The 10,069-nt window shown below is 30.1% G+C and overlaps 1 long non-coding RNA gene across 3 annotated transcripts; it reads right to left on the reverse strand.

Moving 5' to 3' along the window:
* Nucleotides 1-231: 231 nt before the first annotated feature.
* Nucleotides 232-6,487, reverse strand: LOC126750612 (uncharacterized). 3 transcript variants are annotated; one of them, XR_007665771.1, is made up of 5 exons: nucleotides 6,198-6,487; nucleotides 4,867-4,989; nucleotides 4,437-4,680; nucleotides 4,178-4,333; nucleotides 232-1,474 (listed from the first exon to the last, which is right to left on the reverse strand). It is a non-coding gene; the product is annotated as an uncharacterized LOC126750612 (long non-coding RNA). The 3 variants fall into 3 exon arrangements; XR_007665769.1 differs by lacking the exon at nucleotides 232-1,474 and adding an exon at nucleotides 2,213-2,664 and having other exon boundaries at nucleotides 3,362-4,333; XR_007665770.1 differs by lacking the exon at nucleotides 232-1,474 and adding an exon at nucleotides 2,213-2,695 and having other exon boundaries at nucleotides 3,362-4,333.
* Between the last annotated feature and the right edge of the window lie 3,582 nt (nucleotides 6,488-10,069).

Consider the following 10,069-nt stretch of genomic DNA (forward strand, 5'->3'; position numbering starts at 1 on the left):
TCTTGCCTATGCCGCCAAATCCAGAAGGGTCATTTGGACGCTGCCATTATTGCCCCAGAAAGGATGACAAAAAGTGCCGGCTTTATTGTGAAAAGTGCAAGAATTTTTTTTGTAAAAATCACGGCCATCAAAAAAAAACTAATTATTGTAACAGGTGCAATCAAAATGACAATTGAAATTGATTTATGTTATATTCATATTATTATGTTCAATAAAAATAACTTTATTTTGAATAAAATGCTTTATTTTGAATAAAATTTGATATTTCCTTATGCTTAGTAAGATTTTCCTATCCATACTTGAAAAAAAAATAAGAACAACCAAGGGGGTACAATATGTACCCCATTGGTACTACTCGTACGTTCAAAAGCTTGGTAGCACAAAGGTTAACAAAGAAAAATTGTTCTAAACAAACCTACCTTAAATTACTACCACTACACCCCATACACACTAGAGTTCTAAAACAAACATCAGAAAACAATACAAAGAGAACAGCAGAAAAAAAATACATAAAAAGTAAATTAAATTTTACAATTATCCCCTCAAGTATAAGACAGCAAAGAATTCTAACCATACAAACAAATCAAATAAAATTCAAATACTGTAAATTTACACTTAGGGAAAATTAGAATGTGTCGACGTAGTATTCATCCAGTGAATAGTAACATTTTTCGGTCAAAAGTATTTTCAATTTACGTTTAAAAGTGTCAATACATGTTGCCTCCCTGATTCCACCTGGTAAACGATTGAAAATTTTGATTCCCTCATAGAAAATAGATTTTTTAGTTAATGTGGAGGAGGGGATTGGAAGATTTAGATCGTTCACTTGACGCGTTAAGTATCTTGGATTTGGGGTTATAAATTTAAAGCGATTTGCAAAAAGTAAGCAGGCCACTTCCTGAATGTAGAGGGAGAAGACAGTGTGTATGCCCAGCCTAACAAATAATGGGCGACAGGAATCTCTTGGTTTAGCCCCACAGATGTAACATACAGCACGCTTATATTTATACATTATATGTATACATACATGCTTGAATATTTATACATATTTTTGGTCTCCACCTTGCTATTCAAAATTTCTAAGAATTTTAGGAATTCCGATAAAAATTCTGTCTTGTCTGGTATATACTGTAGGTATTTTAATGTTTTATATACCCATTTACGAGTATCAGAATCAGAAACTTTGCTTAAATTTTGTTGCCACGCTCGATCAATGTGCCATGAGCGAAAAAGTTAAAAATTAACTACATCATTAACAGTTTTCCATGCATTGCAGAATGTATTTGTCATATCTGACATAAGCACTTTTGCCTTGATGGTCCCAACCACTTTTTGTACTTCCATGAAAAATATGTCATTTACATAGGTATCATGCCTATTGGAAAACAAATGCAGTAGGGAAACCCTGACCAAATTCATCTATTCCCAGTATTTTAGTTAATTCAAAGTCATAGGAGTTAAGGCCGTGGGTACACTGAAAAAAAAAATTACTTGGTCTAAAAAAATTTGGAGTTATTTTAAAGAAATATTTGTTCGATAATGGCCAAACATTTATTTGAAATTTTTTTTAAATGTATTTGAATCGTTTTTACTTAAATTATTTGTATCAAATAAATATGTATTTAAATAAATACATACCTACTTTTTAATGGACAGTCGTCCAATAAATGTGTATTTGATTTGAACAAATGTGTTATTTAAAATACTACAGGTGTTGTTTAAGTGAAATGTACATTTATTCGGTTTAAATATTAATTTTTTTTTCTAAAAATGTATAATTTATTTGATTCAATAAAGTAATGTATTTTATGTTACCTTAAAAATAGTTAGTTTGAGAGACGAAATATTTGCAATATATAATGGATGATTTAGTTTAAATAACTTTTGTTATTTGGATGAAACATTTAAGTGCACATTTTTTTAAAATTTATTTGAACCCAGATTTTCATTATTTAATATAAATAAATTAGTTATTTGGTTGCATATCTAAAATTTAATTCCTGTAGGGTTCTACTAAAAATTACCGTATATTTTTTAAATCCGGTATCCCTTGTGGATAACAATTTTGATGCTAAAACATACATAGGTATAATTACCATAAAATATGGGTTATAAAAAGAATAAATAGTACTAAACAAAAGTACCCAAAAATAATAATTTACAAACCTTGAACTATAAGGAAAGGTAAGTATATAGAAAAAATACTAATAAATAATGTTAATAATACTTCTTTATTATTAAACTGAAATATTTTTAAACTGCAAAATAGTCTAGTTAACATTAAATTTGCAAGATTCAAAAACCATAAGAAAATAAAACATAAACATTTTTAATCCTTATAATATAGAAAAATATAATAACAAGGAGTCGACACTTTTATCGACTCCTATAACTAATTACTCTATGTTACAAATGTAACAAAAAATTAGGATTCGAAATACCACACTATGAGGTAAAATAAATACACTTTTGTACCAACGATGGTAGCACGGTTAGCTGCATCGTTTGTACATAAAAACTTTAAAAAATACAGACAAGACAACAAAACCAAAAACATTAAATAGTTTTTAGTGACCTCATCACTTCTTAATTTTTCTGTGGTTGGTTGTTGGATCATTTTCGCTAATGCTCTGTAGGACATCGAGGTCGTCTATATATGATGCTCTGAAATAAGTTTCTTTTTATAGAATATTCTCTAAAAGCAAAATACATATGCTTTAAACTTATATAGAACCAATACAACAAAAAAAGTTTTGCACCACATCACCTTATTCAGTTTGAAAATTAGGTTTTTGTTTCCTTCTTTAAATTAAATATGTATTCAAGAGAATAGTCTTTTATGTGGTAATAACATTGTTTTAGCTTATTTTTTTCAATGTGTCTTAATTAAATTAAAAAATGATGCAAAATATAACTTATTTTGTTGTGTGTAAATCTACTTTATATTTAAAACAAAGCCAATTACTATAATTGTATTATGATTATACACAAGTACTTCAATAGTTAAACCAAGTAAATGTTTATTTAGTTGAAATAATCTATTATATTTAGGATAAACAGTAGTTTATTCTGACAATATAATTTTTTATTGTAACTGAATATTTATATACCATTTATTTAGATCAAATACATTTTTATTTGAAAGGTGTGATCCGGTACACATGATCTTTATACACAAAAAAAGATAAAGGAAGACCGCAAAACGCCGTGGAAGACGCCATATTTGGCCAAAAGAACTAGGAATCATGAGCTAATAAATAACGTGAAATTAAACCAATTAAGTTTTTTAAGATCTTATAATTAATATGCATACAATACGATTGCCTACCAAAAGTTTTTAAGGTTATATGTAAGTACTTACCCTGAAATATAGGCCACAAATGACCCACGCCACATTGGTCCAAAAAGGTTTCCATTTCCATAATAGGAACTGTTAATTAGGTACACAATCCACAAGTTATGCGCATATCCACAGGTTATATAAAATACAAACAAACATTAAATGAATCGTAAAGAGCGAATAAATAATGGTGAATTTGATGAAAAACTACGATTTGACAAAAATCTATGGGTGACTTTCTTCCCAGTATCAAGCAAACAGCGACCTGCCGGCCGGCCGGTCCGCACCCCCAATTGCGCTTCGGGTGGGGGATTCCTGTTGTAGTTCTAATGATTGAGTGTTGAAAAAGTACCTATTGAGTTATTTGTATTTAAACTTATTTGTTTGTGTTTAATAAATATATTTAAATTAAAAACACGATTATTTGATAAAATGAACTGAGTAACTCCTCTCATTTTTTAATTTAGTTTAAATAAATAATTATTTGTCTTAAATAAAAACATTAAAAATATTATATATTCAAACTAATGACTAAAATTATACAAATACATACATTTATTTGACACAAGCAAGAATTAGTTTATTGAAACAAATTGTATTCAGTGGAAATAAAAAAGATTTAAATAAATATTTATTAAGGTAATATTTTCGGTTTTTTTTTCAGTGTACTGTCAACACAAATAATGTTTGTACCAAACCTTTTTAACATATCAGTTTGACTTTCATTCATTATAACTAAACAAAAATCATTTCTTAATAATTTATTACTATTTTGAATTCTCCCTGCCTTTTATACAGAAGCACTGGAGTTTGCCCAGAATCTTCTAATTTTCTCACCCATAAGTCAACACTGGTAGCATCATCTTTGTGGAGATAACCATCCCTAAGATGGATATTATAGGACATTTTAATGTTTTTAACATCCTCTTTTGTGAGCAGATCATCCTTTTCTTAAAATTTTCGGAGATCTTATCATGTGTTGAGTTGATGATACTAAAAGAAAATATTTATATATAAGAAAAGGTATAGAGATAAGTTATTAGTATACATATAGATATATGTCTAATATTATTACTTATAGCAATATTAAACTTACTGTTCAGATGAAACTCCCATTAAAAGCTTAGAAGCTACTGTTTTTCTGGCAATCTTTGACAGTCTTAAATGCTGAATGTCTTTACCATGTCGATAATGAGAAGTAAAATATTTCATTAAACATTCTCCAGTTTCTGTATTTTTATTAATTATAATTTGACTTGTGCATGCAGCATTCAACTTGCAGGACCCTTGGCTTTTTGAAGTTCTTCTTAAATCGTTTTCAGGCACTTTAGGCTGCTTACCTATTATAAGAAAAAGCCAATACTGCAATGCATAACAAAATAAATAAATAGATATGTAGTTAAGTAACTAATTTAATATTGTATAAAGTCTTATTTATCCATTTTTTTGTATAATTTATTTCATTACAAAAATCTTCTTTCCTGATTCTTGTCCACCTAATACAAGTACAATACAACATTACTAACCAGATTGAACACACCCAAAATAGATCCTTTCTGTCAATGAAGCATCTCATATCTTTGTGCCTGTTGTTTTTTCATATCTTATATCCTGATTCTTCTCCTCAACTTTCAGCCAAGTCACAAACTCTAAAAGTATTAATAATCATTGAGGTTACCTACTATTAAACATGTCTAATTTGTTATGTTTTTGGCACTCATTCTACTATGCCCATCCTACTATTAAGGCTGTATAAAACAATAACATTTTGTGCCCATTTTTTGTAACAAACTTGTTCCCATTTTTTATATGAATTTTCTGCCAAGAGAGATAAAAAGTGTTTGGAATGTGCAAAATATTTTTATAAAAATTGTAACTATTTAGTTTTGGAGGCTGCAGTGGCCAAGGCCTGTCCTCAAGTTCACATTGAAAATGGTGTATGTTCAGTGAATGTGCCCTGTTTGAGAAACTTATAGATAAGAACTACACCACAGTTGGTAGATTACTCTTACGACAAGATAGTGCTGTACCCATGGGTCTTAGATCCCCATGGTTATCGGGTCTATTGCCTTTTGCATGAAGGTAGCAAAAGGCAAGACTCAGCCTCAAAATATTGTGTATGGAATGAGCAAAAATATTTCAAAATATTTATGGGCCCACAAAAGGGGACAAGAAATGTGCCCAAAAATATTGATGTGTTATATGGCCTTAACACAGATAATGCAAAAGCTAATAAAAAAATAGGTTAACAATGTTACTCCAGTCTTACAAGTCTTGGCTACTTTATCACCTCACCAAGGAAATATGATTTGTAAGGTTATACTGGGTGGAATTAGGCATTAAAAATAATATAAATAACTTTTAATACTCCATTATCTAAACTTTGACAATTCTAAAGATACTATATGTTCTAGGGTGAAAAAAAATTAAACTTTCTAATTTACATGATGCATTTAAAATTAATAGATTTCAAAATATTAAAGAAAATAGTTTTAGGTGTATTTTACACTCTATCTCTCTGAATGTAATAAAAATTTGGCAATAACAAAAGGAAATTCATAATGAGGTTTATGTTTGGCAACTTTTTTCTACTTTAACTGACCTCAAGGGTTTAGCCGCTTTTGATATACCAATACAGTCCCTGAAAAAGTTTGAATGAAAAGAAAGAAGATGAAATAGTTTGTTTGTATATATAACAAAACTTTTATGTGAAGGTGTTTTTCAACAAAATATATTATACTAGTGTCTAAATTGACAAAGCTGCCTTGGGATGACAAAGGAGCCTCGGTTGATGTAGTAAACCATAAGAGATAATACAACCTTATAGTAATGAAAAATAAAAAATGCGTCTACGTACCTGTATAACTAGCAAAAGTTCTCTCTTGAGTCTTGAACTTCAGTTTTTAATTTATGTTGTTGGTCCAGGTGGCATCTTAAGTCCATATTATGTTTAAAAGAGATATTGCATCCCTCTAAACACTTAAATAATTTTGCATCCATTGCATATTTCATAACTTGATTTTCAGTTATAACATTATGAACATTCTTTTGGTGCTTAATGAAATTGCTTTTATTAGAAAACAATTTGCCACAAGACTCGCAAAAGAAACCCATCGTATATGACTTTACCAATCAGAACGTATTAAATAAAATAAAGCAATCCAAAATAGTATTTCAAAGCAGATAAAACTCAACGCGTAAAAGGGAAATAAATCGCACTGGTAAAAGCAAAACAAAAGCCGACAAACATAAACAGTAAACAGCTGTGATCCTGTCAACTATCCGTCACGATAAATGACATTTGACGGATCGCGGTCCTATAATTACTGCCGTCCACGAACTAAATATACCGGACTGCCAATTCAATGAAAAGTAAATGACCACTACTAGGAGGCCGCCATTTTGCGTGATTGTGTCCTTTTGATGTTGGTCACTCTGACAAATTTTAGTTGTGCCAACTGTAGGGAAACAAAACAATTAAAGTTTTTGAGAGGTTATGTTTACAAAAATACAAAATAGAAAGTTACGTATAGGTAAGAATTTAAGATAGTTGCGTTAGATCTGTGATTTTTTTAGTACTTCTTTAAGAATTTCGTTAAAATTTATGAAAGAAAGTAATCCTCCCCTAAAATGAGACAAAGTTTCAATCAACTTGGAATAGGTGCATGCACTTTAAAATATTTGTTTTATTATTTTGATAATCTTGAATCTTATAAATCCTAATGCTATGAAAATCATGATATTCATTTAAATTTTTGCTTGTATTTACTTAACAAATTCAGTTAAAAACACTTATTTTCTTTCTATTTTTACTATTACGAGTTTTACTTTCCTTCCATGTACAGAGTTTCCACATTAATAGGTACAACGATCTATAAAAATCAAAATATAGATGATTTTATGAGGGCTTGTAATTATAAAGGGTTTATATAGTAAAAATATATTATTCTGTCAACAACTCAATATATTATTCTATTATAAACAACACAGACGGACAATTTACAATAATTCGGTTTTGAGAAACTGAACCAAATATCTTTAAATAAAGATATTAAATATTAAATAAGGAGAAAGATACATCGCCTGTTCCAGACGATATACCCAAGCGTCGTTTATAAATCGCCAAAAACTAGGCAATCCGCTATACTCACACGTCAAACGTCAGCATCGTCAACTTCATTACCGTTATTTAATATATTTTTTGTTGGCAACACTAAAAATTTTCAGAGTGACCAACATCAAAAGGACACAACCACTATAAAAATGGCGGCCACCATGCAGTGGTCATTTTTGGGTATCGTGGCCATATGCATTAGCAGTCCAGGTATTTTATAAGTCCGTGCCGCCGTCTGGTATCGACCCTCTGACATAATAGAATAGACGGGCACCCACTTATTACGCGCCGTGTAATTTTTTGGCTCCAATATATGAGAGAGAGATCCGAGAAAGAGTAGGAGCTAATTTGGGCAAAAGCAAGTTGAGAGTCGTTATTTTAAACGGTGTTTCCTATGATTGTTTGTTTAGTTAGAAGTGTTTGCCTTCTAGTACCAAAGGAAGCTTGAAATAAAGACAAACTGGTTCTATCTTGTGCTGCTATAACTAAGCAAATTTCACAGGTATAATCAGTGGCGAAGCGTACGAGTAGACAAGGTAGACACTGCCTACCCAAAATTATCCAGTTATTTGTCATTAATTTATGATGTAATTATTTTATATAATTGTTGAATTAAAATTTAAAAAAAATTAACACAAAACGTAGTCGCTGTCCTTACTATTATTATATAGTATCTAAACATGATTAATCCGAAGGCGCGCCCCGCCTGCCGCAACGATTAAAATAAAAATACAGGGCTGACACCCAATTAATGTATACGAGCCCCAGGAAGACACATTGATATTTGTCTTCCGAAATTTGGAGCATCTAATCGAACCAAATACGCATCAAGCAGGCTACAGAGGTCCGGCCACATCAGCATTCAGCCTCTACGTATGCAAAATTTACTCGCGGGAAAGACATTCGAGCTTTTGTCTATCGAAGTCGACCAGCTATTTTATTATGCTGTTGAGGTATTGTTTATGGACACGCATGATCTGGTCGGCCGCAATACATCTTCAGTTTTGTTTTGTTTTGATAAATATGCAATGTCAAATTATTTCATGGTATGTTGGCATTTGGTGGGAGGCGGGTGCTATAGTAATTTAATAATTAGTATTTTTATTTTTGGGTGTATAGAAAAGGTTTTTTAGTGAAGATTTTATTGATTATTTATGAACGACTGTTCGATATTGGCAATTGTATTTTAGTTGTGTTTTTTTGCTAGTAGTAATTATTTTTTTTTTACTACTACATAATTTTTCTCTTTGAGTTAATATTTCATGCGCTTTCATTCTCTATTTCATTTGAGTGAATAATATTGAATACACATTTTTTTCTGATTAACGATTTTTATTGTTTGTCTACCCGAAAAAAAAGTTCACGCTTCGCCACTGGGTATAATAGTACAAATTATATTTTACTGTTTTAAGTGTTTTATTGCTAATTTTGATGATATTTGTTTGCTTTTAATGTTAATTAAAAATGACATTTGATTCAGGACACCTATAACTGATGTTAATTTGCGTAAAGCTTGGCTACATGCTATAAAAAGAAAAGACTATAACCCCAAAAATGCATCAATTTGTGAAAAACATTTCTTGGAGTCGGATTATAAGCTTAATGTCCATGGAAGCAAAATTCTCAAAAAAGATGTTGTTCCTACAGTCTTTAATTTCCCAAAACATTTGCAGAAAGCTTCTAATTTAAAACGAAGGATTTTAAAGAGGAATGAAGTTTTAGAAGGTAAAGTTTTAAAGGCAAAATATATAAAATATACACTTGAGTATACATGTATGAGCTATATATTATTAAATTATATTTGTATACTTATTATGACCATATAAATTACTTGTATAGTATGTCAAATTATTTCTTTAACCTTTTTTATAATACGAAAACCAGGGACCTGAAACTACTGTAGCTATTTTTTCAGATTATAATGTTGTTGAACCAATGGAGGTGGAACTAATTGAGGAGCAGGTTGAAGAACTATCTGCATTAGCTGCAAATGTTCAAAAAATCCATGATGCTCTACCAACTGCAGTGAAAAATCCAGGTCTAAAAAGGTATTTTAATGTCCTAGAAGATTTTTGTTATTTTTTTTAATACTTGATAATTATAATATGAAAATATACCTATTTCTAATAACTCTATATTTTAGGAGAAGGCGAGACCCAGTTTATTTACTAATTAAACTATTCTATTCATTAAATTTATTCGTGTAAAACAATAAAAATAATTAAAATGTAATAATTATTGTTTTTTACAATACAAAAATGATAATTATAAAAAATAATGAAATTAATTATCTTTTATTGTAAATGGATTACAGAAATTGTAGTTGTAGCTATAAATTATACTTGTAGTTGCTATATATCTTGCATGTCTTTTTAGGAGGGTTTTCCCAAAAGACAAAAACAGATGCTGTTTAGGCAACTTAAGAAGAGTAGCAGAGGGAAATATAGCCCTGAGTTAAAGTCTTTTGCCCTTTCTCTCCATTTTTATTTAGCTTCAGCCTATGACTTTGTCAGAAACATGTATGGAAAGGATTCCTTACCTCATCCAAGAACATTATACAAATGGTATAGTTCAATTGATGGTAAGCCAGGATATACCGCAGAAGCTTTACAGGC

This window comes from Anthonomus grandis, chromosome 2 (assembly GCF_022605725.1).
Source record: "Anthonomus grandis grandis chromosome 2, icAntGran1.3, whole genome shotgun sequence".
In the NCBI taxonomy this organism is placed as follows: domain Eukaryota; kingdom Metazoa; phylum Arthropoda; class Insecta; order Coleoptera; family Curculionidae; genus Anthonomus; species Anthonomus grandis.